The following is a 27,427-nucleotide window of genomic DNA, read 5'->3' as shown; positions in this document are numbered from 1 at the left end:
TTAGGAGTGTTTATCAGACCATGTGGACATCTCCTAGTGGAGGGGTTGTTAGGAGTGTTTATCAGACCATGTGGACACCTCCTAGTGGTGGGGTTGTTAGGAGTGTTTATCAGACCATGTGGACACCTCCTAGTGGTGGGGTTGTTAGGAGTGTTTATCAGACCATGTGGACACCTCCTAGTGGTGGGGTTGTTAGGAGTGTTTATCAGACCATGTGGACACCTCCTAGTGGTGGGGTTGTTAGGAGTGTTTATCAGACCATGTGGACACCTCCTAGTGGTGTGGTTGTTAGGAGTGTTTATCAGACCATGTGGACACCTCCTAGTGGTGGGGTTGTTAGGAGTGTTTATCAGACCATGTGGACACCTCCTAGCGGTGGGGTTGTTAGGAGTGTTTATCAGACCATGTGGACACCTCCTAGTGGTGGGGTTGTTAGGAGTGTTTATCAGACCATGTGGACACCTCCTAGTGGTGGGGTTGTTAGGAGTGTTTATCAGACCATGTGGACACCTCCTAGTGGTGGGGTTGTTAGGAGTGTTTATCAGACCATGTGGACATCTCCTAGTGGAGGGGTTGTTAGGAGTGTTTATCAGACCATGTGGACACCTCCTAGTGGTGGGGTTGTTAGGAGTGTTTATCAGACCATGTGGACACCTCCTAGTGGTCTGGTTGTTAGGAGTGTTTATCAGACCATGTGGACACCTCCTAGTGGTGGGGTTGTTAGGAGTGTTTATCAGACCATGTGGACACCTCCTAGCGGTGGGGTTGTTAGGAGTGTTTATCAGACCATGTGGACACCTCCTAGTGGTGGGGTTGTTAGGAGTGTTTATCAGACCATGTGGACACCTCCTAGTGGTGGGGTTGTTAGGAGTGTTTATCAGACCATGTGGACACCTCCTAGTGGTGGGGTTGTTAGGAGTGTTTATCAGACCATGTGGACACCTCCTAGTGGTGGGGTTGTTAGGAGTGTTTATCAGACCATGTGGACACCTCCTAGCGGTGGGGTTGTTAGGAGTGTTTATCAGACCATGTGGACACCTCCTAGTGGTGGGGTTGTTAGGAGTGTTTATCAGACCATGTGGACACCTCCTAGCGGTGGGGTTGTTAGGAGTGTTTATCAGACCATGTGGACACCTCCTAGTGGTGGGGTTGTTAGGAGTGTTTATCAGACCATGTGGACACCTCCTAGTGGTGGGGTTGTTAGGAGTGTTTATCAGACCATGTGGACACCTCCTAGTGGTGGGGTTGTTAGGAGTGTTTATCAGACCATGTGGACACCTCCTAGTGGTGGGGTTGTTAGGAGTGTTTATCAGACCATGTGGACACCTCCTAGTGGTGTGGTTGTTAGGAGTGTTTATCAGACCATGTGGACACCTCCTAGTGGTGGGGTTGTTAGGAGTGTTTATCAGACCATGTGGACACCTCCTAGCGGTGGGGTTGTTAGGAGTGTTTATCAGACCATGTGGACACCTCCTAGTGGTGGGGTTGTTAGGAGTGTTTATCAGACCATGTGGACACCTCCTAGTGGTGGGGTTGTTAGGAGTGTTTATCAGACCATGTGGACACCTCCTAGTGGTGGGGTTGTTAGGAGTGTTTATCAGACCATGTGGACACCTCCTAGTGGTGAGGTTGTTAGGAGTCTTTATCAGACCATGTGGACACCTCCTAGTGGTGGGGTTGTTAGGAGTGTTTATCAGACCATGTGGACACCTCCTAGTGGTGGGGTTGTTAGGAGTGTTTATCAGACCATGTGGACACCTCCTAGTGGTCTGGTTGTTAGGAGTGTTTATCAGACCATGTGGACACCTCCTAGTGGTGGGGTTGTTAGGAGTGTTTATCAGACCATGTGGACACCTCCTAGCGGTGGGGTTGTTAGGAGTGTTTATCAGACCATGTGGACACCTCCTAGTGGTGGGGTTGTTAGGAGTGTTTATCAGACCATGTGGACACCTCCTAGCGGTGGGGTTGTTAGGAGTGTTTATCAGACCATGTGGACACCTCCTAGTGGTGGGGTTGTTAGGAGTGTTTATCAGACCATGTGGACACCTCCTAGTGGTGGGGTTGTTAGGAGTGTTTATCAGACCATGTGGACACCTCCTAGTGGTGGGGTTGTTAGGAGTGTTTATCAGACCATGTGGACACCTCCTAGTGGTGGGGTTGTTAGGAGTGTTTATCAGACCATGTGGACACCTCCTAGTGGTGGGGTTGTTAGGAGTGTTTATCAGACCATGTGGACACCTCCTAGTGGTGGGGTTGTTAGGAGTGTTTATCAGACCATGTGGACACCTCCTAGTGGTGGGGTTGTTAGGAGTGTTTATCAGACCATGTGGACACTGCTGCATCAGTTGATACAGGTGATAATGTAGATAGACAAACCCCATGATTCAGCCTATGTATTTATAGCCACTATGCTGCATCAGTTCATACAGGTGATAATATAGATAGACAAACCCCATGCTTCAGCCTATGTATTTATAGCCACTATGCTGCATCAGTTGGGTTGCAGGTGATAATGTTTATTGCTTATAGCTGATAATATACCATCCATACAGGTTTTTGGTCCAATGTGTTAAAATAATTTAACATTTTTAACAAAATCTTATTGGGCTCATTTCTGGAGGTGGAAGTTATATTTTAGATGGTGTCAGCATAATTTTATTTTGATACATTTTGGAGTAGAATGTACTTTTATTTGGTCACCAGAACTGAGTTTCTCAGAACAGAGCTTCTCAAAAAGTATCCCCAGGAGGAAGGGGACTGGAACTGGTAAAATGCACAGTTTAATACATTTACAGAGTGATCCTCTATCACAGTTTAATACATTTACAGAGTGATCCTCTATCACAGTTTAATACATTTACAGAGTGATCCTCTATCCCAGTTTAATACATTTACAGAGTGATCCTCTATCCCAGTTTAATACATTTACAAAGTGATCCTCTATCACAGTTTAATACATTTACAGAGTGATCCTCTATCCCAGTTTAATACATTTACATAGTGATCCTCTATCACAGTTTAATACATTTACAGAGTGACCCTCTATTCCAGTTTAATACATTTACAGAGTGATCCTCTATCACAGTTTAATACATTTACAGAGTGATCCTCTATCACAGTTTAATACATTTACAGAGTGATCCTCTATCACAGTTTAATACATTTACAAAGTGATCCTCTATCACAGTTTAATACATTTACAGAGTGATCCTCTATCACAGTTTAATACATTTACAGAGTGATCCTCTATCACAGTTTAATACATTTACATAGTGATTCTCTATCACAGTTTAATACATTTACAAAGTGGCGGCTGCAGGCCATGGAAACCCATTCCATGAATCTCCCAATGAACAGTGTTTGTGCTGACGTTGCTTCCAGAGGCAGTTTGGAACTCGGTAGTGAGTGTTGCAACCGAGGACAGATGATTTTTACGTGCTATTCATTTCAGCACTCTGTGGTCCCATTCTGTGAGCTTGTGTGGCCTACCACTTCCTGGCTGAGCCGTTGTTGCTCCAAGACATTTCCATTTCACAATAACAGCACTTACAGTTGACCGGGGCAGCTCTAGCAGGGCAGAAATGTGATGAACTGACTTGTTGGAAAGGTGGCATCCTATGACGGTGCCACGTTGAAAGTCACTGAGCTCTTCAGTAAGGCCATTCTACTGCCAATGTTTGTCTATGGAGATCGCTTGGCCGTGTGCTCGATTTTATAGACCTGTCAGCAACGGGTGTGGCTGAAATAGCCGAATCCACTAATTTGAAGGGGTGTCCATATATAGTGTGTATATATATATATATATATAGTGTATTTAATTTTGAGTTTGCCTCCCAATATTACACTTTATATACATCACAGAAGACTGAAATATAACAAAACCATTTGACACAGAAACACCATATTTTCTCAGTTTAAACCAATATAATGTTTATTAATGATGAAATGATGAAACATATTAATAAGGTTCCACCCATGAGGCCACTAGAGGGAAATTTGGTCATTTGACTCACTTCCATCGCATCATTAATTGGGGTGTGTTTGTGTGTGGATGTGTGTGTGCGTGCGTAGCTATCCGACACATGTGCTTGCATGTGTGTTTTTTGTGCACGTGTCTGCATGCGTTATCTATGTAGGCTACATAATATACATGTATAACCTTACAGAACTGTTGTTATTCAATGTGTTTCTGTGGGCTAATAGCAGTAAGGCCAAATTCAATGTCTAATCAAATATCTGTTTTCATTACTTACAGGGGTCCTAAAAGTCCAAATGAATTATCTAAATGATACTTGGTATGACCATCTTAAAACAATTCCCTATGTCAGCTTAGTAGAAACCCATCCCTGGGCCCTTAGACCTTTTTAAAGGCAATGTTCCTGTGTCAGCAGTGATGGAATTTATGGTAAACGCTGCAGATGTCGGTTGAATCGGAAATTACCTTTAACTGTCAAGTGTTCTCCAACGCAGCCTCCATTTGAATCCTGTCCTAAGTATACGACTTGGTTCCTGTTTTCCTCTGAGGAATGTGCACAAACATTCCATACAGGGCTAATGGCCAACAGAACATTAGACCATTCTTAAAGGGTCTCCAAAAAAACCTCATATGCTATGACATCAAAGTGTTTCCAATGGCTGCCACTGTACAAGGTACATGTCCACCTGTTGAAGTAAAGCCCTTCAGTGTGATGATAAAGCCATGTCTGCTGGTACTTGTACACCCTAGTGTCCTTATAATGTCCTTAGTGGAACCCTGTCCGTATCCCACTATCTCAATAAGGTCTGCACAATAAATTGTCAATGATCTCAACAGCTGAGACAGAGCCATTGCGCTTACACTATATCCCAAGGAAATCTGAGTGAGAAAGGCTTTGTCCTTCTTTTCTAACAAGAACCACACGCATTATCTATTAACATAACCTTACCTTTTTTACTTTCTGTTTTTTATTAGAGTTTTTTTGTATCAAGTTGTGCCCTAAAACTCTACTTTCTGAAGAGCGTCATCATCGTGGCTGGTCTGGTGCAGCTGGTCAGTCAGACAGACATGCCTTAAAGGGTCTCCTAAGGCCTCTGCCATGTCTGCTGGTGACTACACTTCCATGTCCTTACAGTGTCTTCACAGGAATCCTGTCCCACGGTCTTGTCTTGTCCTTATATAACAGGAATCCTGTCCCACGGTCTTGTCTTGTCCTTATATAACAGGTATCCTGTCCCACGGTCTTGTCTTGTCCTTATATAACAGGAATCCTGTCCCACGGTCTTGTCTTGTCCTTATATAACAGGAATCCTGTCCCACGGTCTTGTCTTGTCCTTATATAACAGGAATCCTGTCCCACGGTCTTGTCTTGTCCTTATATAACAGGTATCCTGTCCCACGGTCTTGTCTTGTCCTTATATAACAGGAATCCTGTCCCACGGTCTTGTCTTGTCCTTATATAACAGGAATCCTGTCCCACGGTCTTGTCTTGTCCTTATATAACAGGAATCCTGTCCCACGGTCTTGTCTTGTCCTTATATAACAGGAATCCTGTCCCACGGTCTTGTCTTGTCCTTATATAACAGGAATCCTGTCCCACGGTCTTGTCTTGTCCTTATATAACAGGAATCCTGTCCCACGGTCTTGTCTTGTCCTTATATAACAGGAATCCTGTCCCACGGTCTTGTCTTGTCCTTATATAACAGGTATTCTGTCCCACGGTCTTGTCTTGTCCTTATATAACAGGTATCCTGTCCCACGGTCTTGTCTTGTCCTTATATAACAGGAATCCTGTCCCACGGTCTTGTCTTGTCCTTATATAACAGGTATCCTGTCCCACGGTCTTGTCTTGTCCTTATATAACAGGAATCCTGTCCCACGGTCTTGTCTTGTCCTTATATAACAGGAATCCTGTCCCACGGTCTTGTCTTGTCCTTATATAACAGGAATCCTGTCCCACGGTCTTGTCTTGTCCTTATATAACAGGAATCCTGTCCCACGGTCTTGTCTTGTCCTTATATAACAGGAATCCTGTCCCACGGTCTTGTCTTGTCCTTATATAATAGGAATCCTGTCCCACGGTCTTGTCTTGTCCTTATATAACAGGAATCCTGTCCCACGGTCTTGTCTTGTAGAAAACATAGAAAACACAAAACAGCCCCTGTCACGCCCTGACCACTCTACTATAGAAAATGACAACTTACTAGGGTCAGGACGTGACAATCCAACTATAATTGAGTTGAGCTCGAAGCCAAGTAGCAGAATTGACCTTCTCCTCGATAGCTACAGTAATTACAAACAGACTGCATCAGTATGGAAGTTGATAAACCATTTTGTCGCAAATCAACATTTATAAATAGATACAAATGCTGTAAGAATGACATAATAAAGGTGCTGTAAGAATGACATAATAAAGGTGATTTAATAATGACATAATAAAGGTGATTTAATAATGACATAATAAAGGTGCTGTAAGAATGACATAATAAAGGTGATTTAATAATGACATAATTAAGGTGATTTAATAATGACATAATAAAGGTGATTTAATTATTATATAATAAAGGTGATTTAATAATGACATAATAAAGGTGATTTAATAATGACATAATAAAGGTGATTTAATAATGACATAAAGGGGATTTAATAATTATATAATAAAGGTGATTTAATAATGACATAATAAAGGTGATCTAATAATGACATAATAAAGGTGATTTAATAATGACATAATAAAGGTGATTTAATAATGACATATTAAAGGTGATTTAATAATGACATAATAAAGGTGATCTAATAATGACATAATTAAGGTGCTGTACGAATGACATAATAAAGGTGATTTAATAATGACATAAAGGGGATTTAAGCGTTTACAAAGTGAACCTATATGACTATCACAGTTTAATACATTTACAGAGTGATCCTCTATCACAGTTTAATACATTGACAGAGTGATCCTCTATCACAGTTTAATACATTTACAGAGTGATCCTCTATCACAGTTTAATACATTTACAGAGTGATCCTCTATCACAGTTTAATACATTTACAGAGTGATCCTCTATCACAGTTTAATACATTTACAGAGTGATCCTCTATCCCAGTTTAATACATTTACAGAGTGATCCTCTATCCCAGTTTAATACATTTACAGAGTGATCCTCTATCACAGTTTAATACATTTACAGAGTGATTCTCTATCACAGTTTAATACATTTACAGAGTGATCCTCTATCACAGTTTAATACATTTACAGAGTGATCCTCTATCACAGTTTAATACATTTACAGGTCTTTCTTGGGGTCAGGTATTAATGTAGTCAGAGCTTGAGTCAAACTGGGAGGGAGAGAATTATTTACAATGCTTTCAGAAAAGACCTCCAACAGAAAAGATACCAACTGTTGAGAAAAAGTTGTGTTAAACTCAGCAGATACACCATCAGTCCCAGGAGACCTCCAACAGAAACAGTTCTATTAAACTCAGAAGATACACCATCAGTCCCAGGAGACCTCCAACAGAAACAGTTGTGTTAAACTCAGCAGATACACCATCAGTCCCAGGAGACCTCCAACAGAAACAGTTCTGTTAAACTCAGCAGATACACCATCAGTCCCAGGAGACCTCCAACAGAAACAGTTCTGTTTAACTCAGCAGATACACCATCAGTCCCAGGAGACCTCCAACAGAAACAGTTCTGTTAAACTCAGCAGATACACCATCAGTCCCCAGGAGACCTCCAACAGAAACAGTTCTGTTAAACTCAGCAGATACACCATCAGTCCCCAGGAGACCTCCAACAGAAACAGTTCTGTTAAACTCAGCAGATACACAATCAGTCCCAGGAGACCTCCAACAGAAACAGTTGTGTTAAACTCAGCAGATACACCATCAGTCCCAGGAGACCTCCAACAGAAACAGTTGTGTTAAACTCAGCAGATACACCATCAGTCCCAGGAGACCTCCAACAGAAACAGTTGTGTTAAACTCAGCAGATACACCATCAGTCCCAGGAGACGTATTATGTTTAAGTTGTTCAATAGAATAAATGATGTGTTCAACTATAGTAGGGTCTTCACACTGTTCCCTGTCAGCCTCACCAACTGATTTCACATCCCCCAGACAATCAAAACAAAGAGTTGAGGACACCTCACAATACTGTAGAAGTTGAACTAAAGATGGAGATTATTAATATGGGATCATCTGTGATGAGACCAGTCATATTTCATTGCTGAATTGTATTATTTTTAGAGTGGTATTTTTCTAACCTGAAAAGAAAAACTGGTTTAATTTTGTCCACCCTCCTCTAGCCATTTCTACCTACATGTGACAAAGGTTCCGTCTGCTTTCAGTCTATAAATATCATCCAACTGGTGTTGTAGATCAAACAGAACAGATTTATCCTCCTCTGAAACACTTTCAACAGGCTTTTGAACAAGACAGGTGATCTTTGTAATAACACTTTCTACTTCAGCTCTCCTGGTCTTGGCAACAATACTCCCATGTTTTCTTGCATATTTTCCAACCTCATATTTAAAAAGCTCCCAGTTATTACTGTATGAATTGTTATTTAGAGCTTTGTTCCAGAAGTGTGTAATTACATTGTTTATCTCCATCTGGACCAACTCATGTTTTAATAGAGCTATTAATCTTCCAATAGGATGCTCTGCCAGGGCCATTATCAGAGATAAACAGTGTAATGTCAATATAAACAGCTCTATGATCAGTAAGGGCCATTATCAGAGATAAACAGTGTAATGTCAATATAAACAGCTCTATGATCAGTAAGGGCCATTATCAGAGATAAACAGTGTAATGTCAATATAAACAGCTCTATGATTAGTAAGGGCCATTATCAGAGATAAACAGTTTAATGTCAATATAAACAGCTCTATGACCAGTAAGGGCCATTATCAGAGATAAACAGTGTAATGTCAATATAAACAGCTCTATGATCAGTAAGGGCCATTATCAGAGATAAACAGTGTAATGTCAATATAAACAGCTCTATGATCAGTAAGGGCCATTATCAGAGATAAACAGTGTAATGTCAATATAAACAGCTCTATGGTCAGTAAGGGCCATTATCAGAGATAAACAGTGTAATGTCAATATAAACAGCTCTATGATCAGTAAGGGCCATTATCAGAGATAAACAGTGTAATGTCAATATAAACAGCTCTATGGTCAGTAAGGGCCATTATCAGAGATAAACAGTGTAATGTCAATATAAACAGCTCTATGATCAGTAAGGGCCATTATCAGAGATAAACAGTGTAATGTCAATATAAACAGCTCTATGATCAGTAAGGGCCATTATCAGAGATAAACAGTGTAATGTCAATATAAACAGCTCTATGATCAGTAAGGGCCATTATCAGAGATAAACAGTGTAATGTCAATATAAACAGCTCTATGGTCAGTAAGGGCCATTATCAGAGATAAACAGTGTAATGTCAATATAAACAGCTCTATGGTCAGTAAGGGGAGTGACCAGGATGTTAACAGAAATAGCCTGTTTATCAAAACATTGAGACACCAACCAAAGATCTGTGGTGATTGTCTGGACCGGGTCTTATTACTCCAAGTGGAAGACAAGTCATTAGGAAACTTTACTCTCCAATTATCTATCATATCAAACCTTTCCATAAACTGCCTCAAATAAATAAAATCCCCACCTACTATAAGTAAAGCATTAGGGAACTTGGTTAGCCAATGGAGAATACGCTTTTCCAAAGATTCAAGTCACTGATCATTTTCAAGTTTGGAATTGAACCAATAAATATTGGTTATAATGATGTTGTTACAGTTGATGACAAGACACCATTGAAATGATTCATTAGAGTGGTAACTCCAGCAGAGAGTTCAGAACCATGAATGACAGAAATCATTTCACCACTGAGATCTGTAGAAGTTGACGTAAATCTGTTTTAAGCTGTTTGGCAATATAAAAATAAGGCATTGCGCTATATATGATTTCTTAACCCCCCCGGCATTGAGTGAAACTATAGACAATGACAAAGTGGAATATAGAACAGGAAGTACTACGAGATAAACAACAATTACAACCTCCAGTAAAACTGAGAAGAAACCAGAGCTGGACACCATATAGATTTAAATGATTGTTATGCTGACACTATTCTCACTCAAAGATAACTGTCTGACCTCCATATAGATTTAAATGATTGTTATGCTGACACTATTCTCACTCAAAGATAACTGTCAGACCTCCATATAGATTTAAATGATTGTTATGCTGATACTATTCTCACTCAAAGATAACTGCCAGCCCAAGAAACAAAGCGCTCACTGCCTTTACTGCAGATATAAATAGCAAAAAGTGAGAAACTTTAAAAATAATAATAAATATCCATTACTCCAGTAGTCAGGTGCAGATAGAACTAAAGGTATATCACCTTAGAGCCGGGAGTGAGATCTGCTCACATCAGAGGTAGATATCTAGGTATGTTGACCATCAGTCACAGCCAGGAGTGAGATCTGCTCACATCAGAGGTAAATATCTAGGTAGCCTATGTTGACTATCAGTCACAGCCAGGAGTGAGATCTGTTCCCATCAGAGGTAAATATCTAGGTAGCCTATGTTGACCATCAGTCACAGCCAGGAGTGAGATCTGCTCACATCAGAGGTAGATATCTAGGTAGACTATGTTGACCATCAGTCACAGCCAGGAGTGAGATCTGCTCCCATCAGAGGTAGATATCTAGGTAGACTATGTTGACCATCAGTCACAGCCAGGAGTGAGATCTGCTCCCATCAGAGGTAGATATCTAGGTAGACTATGTTGACTATCAGTCACAGCCAGGAGTGAGATCTGCTCACATCAGAGGTAGATATCTAGGTAGACTATGTTGACCATCAGTCACAGCCAGGAGTGAGATCTGTTCCCATCAGAGGTAGATATCTAGGTAGACTATGTTGACCATCAGTCACAGCCAGGAGTGAGATCTGCTCCCATCAGAGGTAGATATCTAGGTATGTTAACCATCAGTCACAGCCAGGAGTGAGATCTGCTCACATCAGAGGTAGATATCTAGGTAGACTATGTTGACCATCAGTCACAGCCAGGAGTGAGATCTGCTCCCATCAGAGGTAGATATCTAGGTAGACTATGTTGACCATCAGTCACAGCCGGGAGTGAGATCTGCTCCCATCAGAGGTAGATATCTAGGTATGTTGACCATCAGTCACAGCCAGGAGTGAGATCTGCTCCCATCAGAGGTAGATATCTAGGTATGTTGACCATCAGCCACAGCCAGGAGTGAGATCTGCTCCCATCAGAGGTAGATATCTAGGTATGTTAACCATCAGTCACAGTCTATGACAGTCCTCAAGGAGGAACAAAATTCAACTTCAGTTGAAAAACTGGGAAAAACTACAGATCTCATTGTGGGGTAGGACACATGACATAAAGATGGTTAAAGCTCCTAAACTGAATGACGGACACATGTTATACAGATGGTTAAAGCTCCTAAACTGAATGACGGACACATGTTATACAGATGGTTAAAGCTCCTAAACTGAATGATGACCACATGTTATAAAGATGGTTAAAGCTCCTAAACTGAATGACGGACACATGTTATAAAGATGGTTACAGCTCCTAAACTGAATGACGGACACATGTTATAAAGATGGTTAAAGCTCCTAAACTGAATGACGGACACATGTTATAAAGATGGTTAAAGCTCCTAAAATGAATGACGGACACATGTTATAAAGATGGTTAAAGCTCCTTAACTGAATGATGACCACATGTTATAAAGATGGTTACAGCTCCTAAACTGAATGAAGGACACATGTTATAAAGATGGTTACAGCTCCTAAACTGAATGAAGACACATGTTATAAAGATGGTTACAGCTCCTTAACTGAATGATGACCACATGTTATAAAGATGGTTAAAGCTCCTAAACTGAATGATGACCACATGTTATAAAGATGGTTACAGCTCCTAAACTGAATGATGACCACATGTTATAAAGATGGTTAAAGCTCCTAAACTGAATGACGGACACATGTTATAAAGATGGTTACAGCTCCTTAACTGAATGACGTCATCAGCATGTTTCCACTGTCCATACCTGCCTACACCTTTAACACCAGAGACAACATGATTCATCTGGACTATTAAAAGGACCAGGATGAACCAAGCTACTTTACAGACAAAGACTTAGAAGGGAGGATTAAAGCTCCCTAACATGTAATTATATCAAGAAGACTTTATAACTGCCCTGATAGGCTCTTTATTGACAACTCTAATAGGCCAACTTGGGTCGACATGAAAGAAGAACTTAATGCCCCATTTGGACCATCATATTATCTGAACACTTAAATGTGGGACTGCAGAATCCCATCATGTCCCAAACTAAGAAATATGGAGTCAGATAAATAAGAGACGGACATCTTCACCTTTCCTGACAAGCTCTGCTTCGTTATAGAACAACCATGAATACACATTAGGAGGAAAGGTGGTTGTCTGGAAAGAGTAGGAGAGGTTTTGTTTTAGCCTCAACACTGATACATTTCACTTCTGCTTTTAGTGTCAACTTGAATTAGAGTGTGGCTGTGGAAGACTGGTCCCTTGATGATGTCTGCAAGTGGCTGAGTACCAATGATCTCCATGATTCCATCCCATCATTCCAAGGTTCACAATCTGTCTGCAGAATGCCAACTCTATTCAACTGTCCACTTTGCAACGAGCCTCCTTTCTCTGTGTCCAGACTACTCACACATATTGTCCTCTATCAGCAGCATGAACCACATGTTGTAATGACCTGTGAAGTTAAATGGGTGTGGGGAAAACAAATAGATGTTTCAGCATCTATCAGTCACACATCTACCAAAACCACACAGAGCTTTTAAGAGCCAACTTAGATGAGAATTGCCCTCATGATGAATTTGAGACTGGGACTGATCCCATTGAAGATGACATGAGCGATGTAGAGAGTCTGCCAGAGGCTGAATATGTTCAAGCCACAGAGATCAACACTGAGCAGCTAATTGAAGATCTCTAAAACAATATCTGTCTTTTTATTTAGTAAATCAGGAAAGAACACTGCATCCCAGCTACGGTACAGAATAACATTGTTGAGGACCTCAGAACCATTTTGGATGCATTTATGACCCACTACAGTGATCCCCTCAGGTTTCATCTGACAAATAAATATGGTTGAACATGACGATCTCAGGGACTTGCTTAACAACTCTGCAGTATTTGAGGAATGCATTAGATGCATAAGCTCTGAGTGGATGCTGGAGCATTACTGTGTGAAAGAATTGGACAACTGAAGTACCACTGAGCAACAAAGAAGGTTATAAAACAAGGTCATTTCAATACAGCTACATGGCCCCCAGGCTATATGAATATAAAGAGACATTAGACAAAACAACCATAATGAATCAGATTACATGGAGAGGAGGGACCTGATCCTAGATCATAATGAATCAGATTACATGGAGAGGAGGGACCTGATCCTAGATCATAATGAATCAGATTACATGGAGAGGAGGACCTGATCCTAGATCATAATGAATCAGATTACATGGAGAGGGGGACCTGATCCTAGACCATAATAAATCAGATTACATGGAGAGGGGGGGACCTGATCCTAGATCATAATGAATCAGATAACATGGAGAGGAGGGGACCTGATCCTATATCATAATGAATCAGATTACATGGAGAGGAGGGACCTGATCCTAGATCATCATGAATCAGATTACATGGAGAGGGGGGACCTGATCCTAGATCATAATGAATCAGATTACATGGAGAGGGGGGACCTGATCCTATATCATAATGAATCAGATTACATGGAGAGGGGGGACCTGATCCTAGATCATAATGAATCAGATTACATGGAGAGGGGGGACCTGATCCTAGATCATAATGAATCAGATTACATGGAGAGGGGGACCTGATCCTAGATCATAATGAATCAGATTACATGGAGAGGAGGGACCTGATCCTAGATCATAATGAATCAGATTACATGGAGAGGGGGACCTGATCCTAGATCATAATGAATCAGATTACATGGAGAGGGGGACCTGATCCTAGATCAGCACTCCTCCTCTGGGACACTGCCTGTATAAAACAGAACACATTGTTGTAAAGTCTAGGTTCAGCAGGTGTTTACTGCCATCTAGTGGATGATACCAATAAAACACTTTATTTTCAGGGTGGGGAGACGGCTGATTGAAACCGAAAGTAAAGTTGTTCTTTTGTTCAGGATCCATTTTGAGACGACAGAGCAGAAGACACTATATGGAGATTATTGAAAAATAAAGTAAGTGTTTCTGAACATTAATTTATTCTAATCGACAGAGTAAGAGAATGAATACCAGGAATGAGATATTACTAGTTAGTAGAACTGCTACTTGAGCTGAGTTGCTGACAGACAGCAGTTTTCAAAGTGGAAACTAATCAGTAGGTCTACATGTTATCAGTAAAACGTCTGGTAAAGATGGTGGAGGAGCTTTTACATTATATGGTTTTATGTTTATCTCAGGGTTTCTCAATCCTTTTGTTCTTACCAGCACTTACACACCTGATTCAACTAATCATTAAATATTTTATGACAGTTTAATATTTGAGGCATACAAATTAACATTCTCAAATAATTAAAACCTTTTGGGTTTGTAGGCCTGTTAACAATTATTATAGTCCTACAGTAACTCACATTCTGGAGGAAAAAGCACAGCTAAAATTGGTTTCCAGTAAATTATATGTTTATCAAAAATAATGTAAGAGAGATGTCTTGAAGAAACGCATCTGGGTTTAGAACTCTGTGTCTCAGTGCCCTGCGACAGTGGAAAGTTCGTTTTGCATGGCCCGGTGCTACAGGTGAGTGGAGTTTTATTTTAAGGCACAATGGAATGGTCTAAAATGCGTAAACTCTGCTCACCCGGGGAGCCGGGCAATGCAAAACGAATTCACCCAGTGACCGTTACATTATTTCCTTATATGAAATTGAAAGTAACTTTGTAGCCCACGCAGTTACAAAATGTCTGTTGAAACTGTGGCTCATATGTCTCTAGAATATTAGAACAGTGGTGGAAAAAGTACTCAATTCTCATACTTGAGTAAAAGTAAAGATACCTTCATAGAAAATGACTCAATTAAAAGGGAAAGTCACCCAGTAAAATACTTCTTCAGTAAAAGTCAAAGTATTTGGTTTCAAATATAATTAAGTATCAAAAGTAAATGTAATTGCTAAAATATACTTAAGCATCAATAGTAAAAGTAAAGAAGTGATAGTTTAAAATTCCTTTTATTAAGCAAACCAGACGGCACAATTTTCTTGTTATTTTAATTTACGGATAGCCAGGGTCACACTGCAACACTCAGACATCATTTAAAAATGAAGCATTTGTGTTTAGTGAGTCTGCCAGATCAGAGGCAGTAGGGATGACCAGGGTTGTTCTCTTGATAATTGTGCAAATTGGACAATTTTCTGTCCTGCTAAGCATTCAAAATGCAACGAGTACTTTTGGGTGTCAGGGAAAATGTATGCAGTAAAAAGTACTTAATTTTCTTTTTGAATGTAGTGAATTAAAAGTAAAAGTTGTTAAAAATATAGATAGTAAAGGACAGATACCCCCAAAAACGACTTAAGTAGTACTTTAAAGTATTTTTACTGAAGTACTTTACACCACTGCATTAGAAGACAGATAAATGTGATGATTTGAAGGAAAGACGAGCAGATTCTGGTAGGTAGGCTACAAACTATTATAAAGTTAGGTCGTCGTCAGACATTCAACAGTCACAGTAGGTTTGAGCTACAGTATGATCACTAATCATGCCGACAAACCTGATGGTCTCGGTTGGAAATGTTGTGAAAAAGTATCTGGCCTCGGCTATAAATATCTGGCATTACTCATCTCATATGTATATACTGTATTCTATACTATTCTACTGTATCTTAGTCTATGTATTACTCATCTCATATGTATATACTGTATTCTATCCTATTCTACTGTATCTTAGTCTATGTATTACTCATCTCATATGTATATACTGTATTCTATTCTACTGTATCTGTCTATGTATTACTCATCTCATATGTATATACTGTATTCTATTCTACTGTATCTGTCTATGCAGCGTTGACATTGCTCGTCCATATATTTATATATTCTTATTCTTATTCCATTACTTAGATTTGTGTGTATTAGGTATTTGCTGTGAAATTGTTAGATATTACTGCACTGTTGGAGCTACGAACACAAGCATTTCACTACACCCGCAACAACAACTGCTAAACACATGTGACTTCATTTCTTATGAAATTGTTTTTTCCCCACTCATTCATCTCTTTACGTTGCTTATTTATATTCAGTGGCCTGGCTGCATCCAGACTGTCAAAGGCCCATCCTGGTAGATCTGAACCTAATGCAGCTTGGAGTGATCAGATGACAGAAGTCACATTTAGGTGCCAGGTCTTCAGCAGGCTTGAAACGTGATACTGATTTTCATACTAAGAGGGACCAGGAGTCTGTTGATTGGCCAGTCATTGGGTTCATTTGTTGAAATCAAATCAAGCTTTATTTATACAGCACATTTCAGACATGGATCCAACACAATGGCTTCATAGGAAAAAACAAAAATAAACAATTATTTACCACAACAAACATAAGTGGATAAAAAACAGAAGGTTAACAACTGAAAGATGGAAATGCCATCGATTAAAATACTAAGAATTGGATGCAATATCCAACCCAAAATACCAGCTTGTTTTACTACATTGTTTGTTGTTACGTTCCCCACCAAGAAAAATCTCAAATGTTTCTCAAACAGAAGAGGGACTAACAAAGACTCACTGACAACAACCACAACTAAACAGGTGGGGTTTTAGGAGGGGTTCTGAAAGACACTATGGGGGTGTCCACTGAAAGTTGACTAGTAACAACAACTGGGACCTAAAAGGACACCCACCATGAGACCCACTAAATCTGCCCAAGAAGAGGAAAACAAAAGAAAAACCCACACCAAACTTAAAGACAGGAAGCAAACCAAAAAGGTGGAGCAACTAAAGGTGTTGACTCTCCACATGTATCAAGACAACTGGAGCACTGGGCCAGACACTCTTAAATAGAACCTGGACCAGCTCAGGTGAAACACCTTCCCACTAACGAGATGGACAAGCCAGCACAGGTGTAACACATACTGACTAACGAGGTGACACCAATCAGTGCGTCCTACATGCTAACGAGCTAGACGGGCTAACGAGCTAGACGTGCTAAAGTCCAACTTCAAAACATAAATGGAAAAACCAAAGCCTGTAACACCTTCCCCCTTAAGACAACAAATATGTCCTATATTTTTGTTGGACAAGTTTGCTTACCACCAACAGAAAACAACTTCCATTTCACATGATAATCAACTACAATGCTTCACCTTCACCAATATAAACATGGTGTCTACTGGCTGTCAACTATTAAAAAGAATTAAAAAAAACACGTATTTCTAAATAATAATATACAATCGTATTTTTTGTCCTTTTTCTTTCCATAGAATCCTTCCTAAAACTCACTAGCTTCTAGAACTCTCGTCTTCCTAAAACTCACTAGTTTCTAGAACTCTCGTCTTCCTAAAACTCACTAGCTTCTAGAACTCTCGTCTTCCTAAAACTCACTAGCTTCTAGAACTCTCGTCTTCCTAAAACTCACTAGCTTCTAGAACTCTCGTCTTCCTAAAACTCACTAGCTTCTAGAACTCTCGTCTTCCTAAAACTCACTAGCTTCTAGAACTCTCGTCTTCCTAAAACTAACTAGCTTCTAGAACTCTCATCTTCCTAAAACTCACTAGCTTCTAGAACTCTCGTCTTCCTAAAACTCACTAGCTTCTAGAACTCTCGTCTTCCTAAAACTCACTAGCTTCTAGAACTCTCGTCTTCCTAAAACTCACTAGCTTCTAGAACTCTCGTCTTCCTAAAACTCACTAGCTTCTAGAACTCTCATCTTCCTAAAACTCACTAGCTTCTAGAACTCTCGTCTTCCTAAAACTCACTAGCTTCTAGAACTCTCGTCTTCCTAAAACTCACTAGCTTCTAGAACTCTCGTCTTCCTAAAACTCACTAGCTTCTAGAACTCTCGTCTTCCTAAAACTCACTAGCTTCTAGAACTCTCGTCCCCTTGGAACGAGCCCAAACAAAACTCATCTCCAATACGGAAAAACATGCAGTCATAATAAATTGTGATCCATGGCAATGCACTGGCTAAACACAAAACACTCAACTTTTTAACTGCCCACCCTTGAGACAATCAGCAACCAAGTTGTCCTCACCACAGACATGTCTGATTTCAAGAGGAAACTCCTGAAATATCCATAGTAACTTTCCACCTCACTGCAGAGCTTCTCTCTCTATTCAGGGTTCACTAGATAGGCATGTTGTTGGATCGGGGCCCAGTCCCCAATGTCATGCTCTAGTACATTTGGGTTGGCACATCTGAGAATGAACCCTGATATTCTAAAAGCAGGATAACAATGTCAATATAATTGTACCCAAAAATTGTCAGTTGGTTGCATGAATAAGTATTACATGAATTGTAAATATGAAATATCAAAACCAAATGTACACCCCTTTGTTAATACATATTGACAATAAAGAACCTAATGGTGAGGCATGAAATAATAAAAAAAATCTGATTTTGTCAGGCTGAATGTTTTAAATTTTTTAAATTTTACATTTTAGTCATTTAGCAGACGCTCTTATCCAGAGCGACGTACAGTAGTGAATGCATATATTTCATTAAAAAAAAATTGTACTTTTTTATTTTATTTTTTATAAATATGAGGTGATTTGAGTCATGCTTCTTCAGTAGTGGAATAAAGACAATTAGCACTTGAATGTTGTAAATAAATACTGGAGTGATGTAGGATTGTTAATAAAATTGATTATAGACCAATTTATTATACTGCGTCCATGTGTATAGGCTGCAAGTACGTTGAAATGAAGCTGTTTTCAAGTCATTGAAAAAACGACCAGAAAATACCTCTTTTCAACTTTCACTTTCAACTACAACGAACATATATTGGATGTCGGGCATAGTCTTATTTTCAACGTCTTTTCAATGACATGTTGCTAGGTGGGATATCCCCAATGTCAAAACACAGTTTTAACGTGTCCAAATCAATAACCAATAAGCAGAAACAGTTGGTGATATATTGAAAACCTAAACATTTCGAAGTGTTGCATTTTGATTCAAGTGGGTCACCAACATGGTAAGTGTAATACATTTTTTTTGTCACTTTTTGTTAAATCTCATAAATAGTAACTCTTCCAATTCAGAGTCTGGATTTTCCCCCTGAGGCTAATATCCATATCATGTTGAAATCAATAGAACAGGGGACAAACGTTTAGGGTTCTACATTGTGACATCATTAAAATACTCCTTCTACAATGTTAAAACATTCTACATTGTGACATTATTTCATTGATATCATGAAACAACTCCTTCATGAATTTTCTGGTGTTTAATCAGAGAGCTTTTATCAAAGTATCTCTTGTCACACTGATCACAGCCATAAGGTTTCTCTCCTGTGTGTGTTCTCTGGTGTTTAGTCAGACTGCTAGTTGTAGTAAAACTCTTCCCACATTGATCACAGCTAAAAGATTTCTTTCCTGTGTGTGTTCTATGGTGTACCTTCAGACTGCTAGAACAAAAAAAACTCTTCCCACATTGAGTACAGCTATATGATTTCTCTCCTGTGTGTGTTCTATGGTGTACCTTCAGACTGCTAGAACAAAAAAAACTCTTCCCACATTGAGTACAGCTATATGGTTTCTCTCCTGTGTGTGTTCTCTGATGTGCTGTCAGGCTACCTAACAGGGCATAACTCCTTCCACATTGATTACAGCTAAAAGGTTTCTCTCCTGTGTGTGTTCTCTGATGTGATATCAGGCTTCTTGACTGGGTAAAACTCTTTCCACATTGATTACAGCTAAAAGGTTTCTCTCCTGTGTGTGTTCTCTGATGTGCTGTCAGGCTACCTAACAAGGCATAACTCCTTCCACATTGATTACAGCTAAAAGCTTTCTCTCTTGTGTGTGTTTTCTGGTGTCTCTTCAGACAGCTAGAACTAAAAAAACTCTTCCCACATTGAGTAGAGCTAAATGATTTCTCTCCTGTGTGTGTTCTCTGATGTGCTGTCAGGCTACCTAACAGGGCATAACTCCTTCCACATTGATTACAGCTAAAAGGTTTCTCTCCTGTGTGTGTTCTCTGATGTGATATCAGGCTTCTTGACTTGGTAAAACTCTTCCCACATTGAGAACAGCCAAAAGGTTTCTCTTCAGTGTGAATTCTTTGACGTATTTTAAGTTTTTCTGATGAGGTGAATCTTTTCCCACAGTCAGAGCAGCAGTGAGATGTCTTCCCTGTGGATGTCTGCAGGTGTTTCTTGAGGAGTTCTGATCTGGAGAGACTCTTCTCTGCCTCGTCAGCATCATGAGGTTGTTGAGGCTCCCCAGAGGATCCACGATAGTCCCATCTCTCCTGTGTGAACAACAAAGTCATACAGATGGTTAAATGCCCACAACAGCAGAAATCCACTGTTTATTTGAGGTAAAAAGGGATGACCAGAGAGTACCCATGAAGTTGTACAACATTTGACAAGACTATCTTAAGACAGTCAAGACCTAAGCAGTGTGCCAGATGACTTTTGACCTCCAATATAGGCCCCTTTCTGTGTTTGCTAAAATTGCAGCGATGCACACGCAATTTGGTTGTAGAAACTCCTCCATTCTAATGAGGAAACCACTAGTCATGGATGTAGTATATCTGGTAATGAGGAAACCACTAGTTATGGATGTAGTATATCTGCTAATGAGGAAACCACTAGTTATGGATGTAGTATATCTGGTAATGAGGAAACCGCTAGTTATGGATGTAGGGATTTCTCCCCTAGCTCCACAATGAAATAGGGTGCAGGCCAGGCAGCAGGCTGTTAGTAAGCCTGCCAGCTTAGTGGAGTCTGCCACTAGCACAGTCAGTGTATTCAGCTCAGCTTTCCCCATTGAGACCGTGTCTGTGCCTCGACCTAGGTTGGGCAAAACTAAACATGGCGGTGTTCGCCTTAGCAATCTCACTAGAATAAAGACCTCCTCCATTCCTGCCATTATTGAAAGAGATTGTGATACCTCACATCTCAAAATTGGGTTGCTTAATGTTAGATCCCTCACTTCAAAGGCAGTTATAGTCAATGAACTAATCACTGATCATAATCTTGATGTGATTGGCCTGACTGAAACATGGCTTAAGCCTGATGAATTTACTGTGTTAAATGAGGCCTCACCCCCTGGTTACACTAGTGACCATACCCCCCGTTCATCCGGCAAAGGCGGAGGTGTTGCTAACATTTACGATAGCAAATTTCAATTTACAAAAAAAAAAAACAATGACGTTTTCGTCTTTTGAGCTTCTAGTCATGAAATCTATGCAGCCTACACACTCACTTTTTATAGCTACTGTTTACAGGCCTCCTGGGCCATATGCAGTGTTCCTCACTGAGTTCCCTGAAATCCTATCGGATCTTGTAGTCATCGCAGATAATATTCAAATTTTTGGTGACTTTAATATTCACATGGAAAAAGTCCACAGACCCATTCCAAAAGGCTTTCGGAGCCATCATCGACTCAGTGGGTTTTGTCCAACATGTCTCTGGACCTACTCACTGCCACAGTCATACTCTGGACTTAGTTTTGTCCCATGGAATAAATGTTGTGGATCTTAATGTTTTTCCTCATAATCCTGGACTATCGGACCACCATTTTATTACGTTTGCAATCGCAACAAATAATCTGCTCAAACCCCAACCAAGAAGCATTAAAAGTTGTGCTATAAATTCTCAGACAACCCAAAGATTCCTTGATGCCCTTCCAGACTCCTTCTGCCTGCCCAAGGACGTCAGAGGACAAAAATCAGTTAACCACCTAACCGAGGAACTCAATTTAACCTTGCGCAATACCCTAGATGCAGTTGCACCCCTAAAAACTAAAAACATCTGTCATAAGAAACTAGCTCCCTGGTATACAGAAAATACACGAGCTCTGAAGCAAGCTTCCAGAAAATTGGAACGGAAATGGCGCCACACCAAACTGGAAGTCTTCCGACTAGCTTGGAAAGACAGTACCGTGCAGTATCGAAGAGCCCTCACTGCTGCTCGATCATCCTATTTTTCCAACTTAATTGAGGAAAATAAGAACAATCCGAAATTTCTTTTTGATACTGTCGCAAAGCTAACTAAAAAGCAGCATTCCCCAAGAGAGGATGGCTCTCACTTCAGCAGTAATGAATTCATGAACTTCTTTGAGGAAAAGATCATGATCATTAGAAAGCAAATTACAGACTCCTCTTTAAATCTGCGTATTCCTCCAAAGCTCCATTGTCCTGAGTCTGCACAACTCTGCCAGGACCTAGGATCAAGGGAGACACTAATGTGTTTTAGTACAATATCTCTTGACACAATGATGAAAATAATCATGGCCTCTAAACCTTCAAGCTGCATACTGGACCCTATTCCAACTAAACTACTGAAAGAGCTGCTTTCTGTGCTTGGCCCTCCTATGTTGAACATAATAAACGGCTCTCTATCCACCGGATGTGTACCAAACTCACTAAAAGTGGCAGTAATAGAGCCTCTCTTGAAAAAGCCAAATCTTGACCCAGAAATTATAAAAAAAACTATCGGCCTGTATCGAATCTTCCATTCCTCTCAAACATTTTAGAAAAAGCTGTTGCGCAGCAACTCACTGCCTTCCTGAAGACAAACAATGTATACGAAACGCTTCAGTCTGGTTTTAGACCCCATCATAGCACTGAGACTGCACTTGTGAAGGTGGTAAATGACATTTTAATGACGTCAGACCGAGGCTCTGCATCTGTCCTCGTGCTCCTAGATCTTAGCGCTGCTTTTGATACCATCGGTCACCACATTCTTTTGGAGAGATTGGAAACCCAAATTGGTCTACATGGACAAGTTCTGGCCTGGTTTAGATCTTATCTGTCGGAAAGATATCAGTTTGTCTCTGTGAATGGTTTGTCCTCTGACAAATCAACTGTAAATTTTGGTGTTCCTCAAGGTTCCGTTTTAGGACCATTATTGTTTTCACTATATATTTTACCTCTTGGGGATGTCATTCGAAAACAAAATGTTAAATTTCACTGCTATGCGGATGACACACAGCTGTACATTTCAATGAAACATGGTGAAGCCCCAAAATTCCCCTCGCTAGAAGCCTGTGTCTCAGACATAAGGAAGTGGATGGCTGCAAACGTTCTACTTTTAAACTTGGACAAAACAGAGATGCTTGTTCTAGGTCCCAAGAAACAAAGATATCTTCTGCTGAATCTGACAATTAATCTGGATGGTTGTAAAGTTGTCTCAAATAAAACTGTGAAGGACCTCGGCGTAACTCTGGACCCTGATCTCTCTTTTGAAGAACATATCAAGACTGTTTCAAGGACAGCTTTATTCCATCTACGTAACATTGCAAAAATCAGAAACTTTCTGTCCAAAAATGACGCAGAAAAATTAATCCATACCTTTGTTACTTCTAGGTTGGACTACTGCAATGCTCTACTTTCTGGCTACCCGGATAAAGCACTAAATAAACTTCAGTTAGTGCTAAATACGGCTGCTAGAATCCTGACTAGAACCAAAAAAATTGATCATATTACTCCAGTGCTAGCCTCCCTACACTGGCTTCCAATTAAGGCAAGGGCTGATTTCAAGGTTTTACTGCTAACCTACAAAGCATTACATGGGCTTGCTCCTACCTATCTTTCCGATTTGGTCCTGCCGTACATACCTACACGTACGCTACGGTCACAAAACGCGGGCCTTCTAATTGTCCCTAGAATTTCTAAGCAAACAGCTGGAGGCAGGGCTTTCTCCTATAGAGCTCCATTTTTATGGAATTGTCTGCCTACCCATGTCAGCGACGCAGACTCAGTCTCAACCTTTAATTCTTTACTGAAGACATATCTCTTCGGTAGGTCCTATGATTAAGTGTAGTCTGGCCCAGGGGTGTGAAGGTGAATGGAAAGGCTGGAGCAACGAACTGCCCTTGCTGTCTCTGCCTGGCCGGTTCCCCTCTTTCCACTGGGATTCTCTGCCTCTACCCCTATTACAGGGGCTGAGTCACTGGCTTACTGGTGTTCTTCCATGCCGTCCCTGGGAAGGGTGCGTCACTTGAGTGGGTTGAGTCACAGATGTGGTCTTCCTGTCTGGGTTGGCACCCCCCTTGGGTTGTGCCGTGGCAGAGATCTTTGTGGGCTATACTCGGCCTTGTCCCGGGATGGTATGTTGGTGGTTGGAGATATCCCTCCAGTGATGTGGGGGCTGTGCTTTGGCAAACTGGGTGGGGTTATATCCTACCTGTTTGGCCCTGTCCGGGAGTTTCATCGGATAGGGCCACAGTGTCTCTTGACCCCTCCTGTCTCAGCCTCCAGTATTTATGCTGCAGTAGTTTATGTGTCGGGGGGCTAGGGTCAGTCTGTCACATCTTGAGTAATTCTCTTGTTTTTTCCGGTGTCCTGTGTGAATTTAAATATGCTCTCTCTAATTCTCTCTTTCTCTCTTTCTTTCTTTCTCTCGGAGGACCTGAGCCCTAGGACCATGCCTCAGGACTACCTGGCTTGATGACTCCTTGCTGTCCCCAGTTCACCTGGCATTGCTGCTGCTCCAGTTCCAACTGTTCTGCCTACAGCTTTGGAACCCTGACCTGTTCACCGGACGTGCTACCTGTCCCAGACCTGCTGTTTTCAAGTCTCTAGAGACAGCAGGAGCGGTAGAGATACTCTCAAAGATCGGCTATGAAAAAGCCAACTGACACTTACTCTTGTGTTACTGACTTGTTGCACCCTCGACAACTACTATGATTATTATTATTTGACCATGCTGGTCATTTATGAACATTTGAACATCTTGGCCATGTGCTGTTATAATCTCCACCCGGCACAGCCAGAAGAGGACTGGCCACCCCTCATAGCCTGGTTCTTCTCTAGGTTTCTTCCTAGGTTTTGGCCTTTCTAGGGAGTTTTTCCTAGCCACCGTGCTTCTACACCTGCATTGCTTGCTGTTTGGGGTTTTAGGCTGGGTTTCTGTACAGCACTTTGAGATATCAGCTGATGTAAGAAGGGCTATATAAATACATTTGATTTGATTTGATTTATTTCAGCTTTTATTTCTTTCATCACATTCCCAGTGGGTCAGAAGTTTACATACACTCAATTAGTATTTGGTAGCATTCCCTTTAAATTGTTTAACTTGGGTCATACGTTTCGGGTAGCCTTCCACAAGCTTCCCACAATAAGTTAGGTGAATTTTGGCCCATTCCTCCTGACAGAGCTGGTGTAACTGAGTCAGGTAATCACTAAATGAAATATCCAAAATACAGTATATTATTTTATTGTTTTGTTTTTTAAAGAAATGTATTGAAATGTATTCTTTAGGATGTCTATTTATAGTAATTTTTTCCTTTGAATTAAAGAGCCGTTGTATTGAACACTGTGATGTTTAACAGTGAGAACGGCAGGTCAACTTACTAAATGAAATGAGAGTTTGACTGTGTGATAATAGGTTGCTTCTTGTGTAAATATTTTCTATATTATTTTATTAACTGTAATTGAATTTTACCTTAACCATTGTCAACGTACAGTTCCAAGACTGTATGTTTAGCCTTGGTATTGCTATCATTTTATTATACGGATTTAAATTGAAAATAAGTGATACAAAATTGTATCACATTACATTTTTTGTCATCTTTGAATATGTTTATATGTTTATTATCTTCAAATAATATTTTTCTTCAAATAATATTTTTCTTCAAATAATATTTATCTTCAAATAATATTTTTGCAGGAATCTCCTTGCGAATGATTTTGCCGAAGATTGTATCTCCGCCGGCCTGGGCACACGGTTTTTCAGTTCTGCCCACAAATTGTCTATGGGATTGACGTCAGGGCTTTGTGATGGCCACTCCAATACCTTGACTTTGTTGCCCTTAAGCCATTTTGACACAACTTTGGAAGTATACTTGGGGTCATTGTCCATTTGGAAGACCCATTTGCAAACAAGCTTTAACTTCCTGACTGATGTGTTGAGATGTTGCTTCAATATATCCACATAATTTTCTTCCTCATGAAGCCATCTATTTTGTGAAGTGCACCAGTCTCTCCTGCAGCAAGCACCCCTACAACATGATGCTGCCACCCCCGGGCGTCACGGTTGGGATGGTGTTCTTCGGCTTGCAAGCCTCCCCCTTTTTCCTCCAAACATAACGATGGTCATTATGGCCAAAGAGTTCTATTTTTGTTTCATCAGACCATTTACATTTTACATTTAAGGCATTTAGCAGACGCTCTTATCCAGAGCGACTTACAAATTGGTGCATTCACCTTATGATATCCAGTGGAACAACCACTTTACAATAGTACATCTAAATATTTTAAGGGGGGGGGGGGGGGGTTAGAAGGATTACTTTATCCTATCCCAGGTATTCCTTAAAGAGGTGGGGTTTCAGGTGTCTCCGGAAGGTGGTGATTGACTCCACTGTCCTGGCGTCGTGAGGGAGCTTGTTCCACCATTGGGGTGCCAGAGCAGCGAACAGTTTTGACTGGGTTGAGCGGGAACTGTGCTTCCTCAGAGGTAGGGAGGCGAGCAGGCCAGAGGTGGATGAATGCAGTGCCCTTGTTTGGGTGTAGGGCCTGATCAGAGCCTGAAGGTACGGAGGTGCCGTTCCCCTCACAGCTCCGTAGGCAAGCACCATGGTCTTGTAGTGGATGCGAGCTTCAACTGGAAGCCAGTGGAGAGAGCGGAGGAGCGGGGTGACGTGAGAGAACTTGGGAAGGTTGAACACCAGACGGGCTGCGGCGTTCTGGATGAGTTGTAGGGGTTTAATGGCACAGGCAGGGAGCCCAGCCAACAGCGAGTTGCAGTAATCCAGACGGGAGATGACAAGTGCCTGGATTAGGACCTGCGCCGCTACCTGTGTGAGGCAGGGTCGTACTCTGCGAATGTTGTAGAGCATGAACCTACAGGATCGGGTCACCGCCTTGATGTTAGTGGAGAACGACAGGGTGTTGTCCAGGGTCACGCCAAGGTACTTAGCACTTTGGGAGGAGGACACAAGGGAGTTGTCAACCGTGATGGCGAGATCATGGAACGGGCAGTCCTTCCCCGGGAGGAAGAGCAGCTCCGTCTTGCCGAGGTTCAGCTTGAGGTGGTGATCCGTCATCCACACTGATATGTCTGCCAGACATGCAGAGATGCGATTCGCCACCTGGTTATCAGAAGGGGGAAAGGAGAAGATTAATTGTGTGTCGTCTGCATAGCAATGATAGGAGAGACCATGTGAGGATATGACAGAGCCAAGTGACTTGGTGTATAGTGAGAATAGGAGAGGGCCTAGAACAGAGCCCTG

At 40.9% G+C, this 27,427-nt stretch overlaps 1 long non-coding RNA gene across 1 annotated transcript; it reads left to right on the top strand.

Moving 5' to 3' along the window:
• The first annotated feature begins 14,015 nt into the window (after positions 1-14,015).
• Positions 14,016-25,821, top strand: LOC145867274 (uncharacterized). Its single transcript, XR_014383283.1, has 3 exons — positions 14,016-14,287; positions 20,356-20,567; positions 24,604-25,821. It is a non-coding gene; the product is annotated as an uncharacterized LOC145867274 (long non-coding RNA).
• Positions 25,822-27,427: the final 1,606 nt, after the last annotated feature.

This window comes from Salmo salar, unplaced genomic scaffold, assembly GCF_965601325.2.
Source record: "Salmo salar unplaced genomic scaffold, fSalSal1 ptg000257l, whole genome shotgun sequence".
In the NCBI taxonomy this organism is placed as follows: Eukaryota; Metazoa; Chordata; class Actinopteri; order Salmoniformes; family Salmonidae; genus Salmo; species Salmo salar.
The sequence above is the reverse complement of the archived record's forward strand: the minus strand, read 5'-3'. Positions and strand labels throughout refer to the sequence as shown.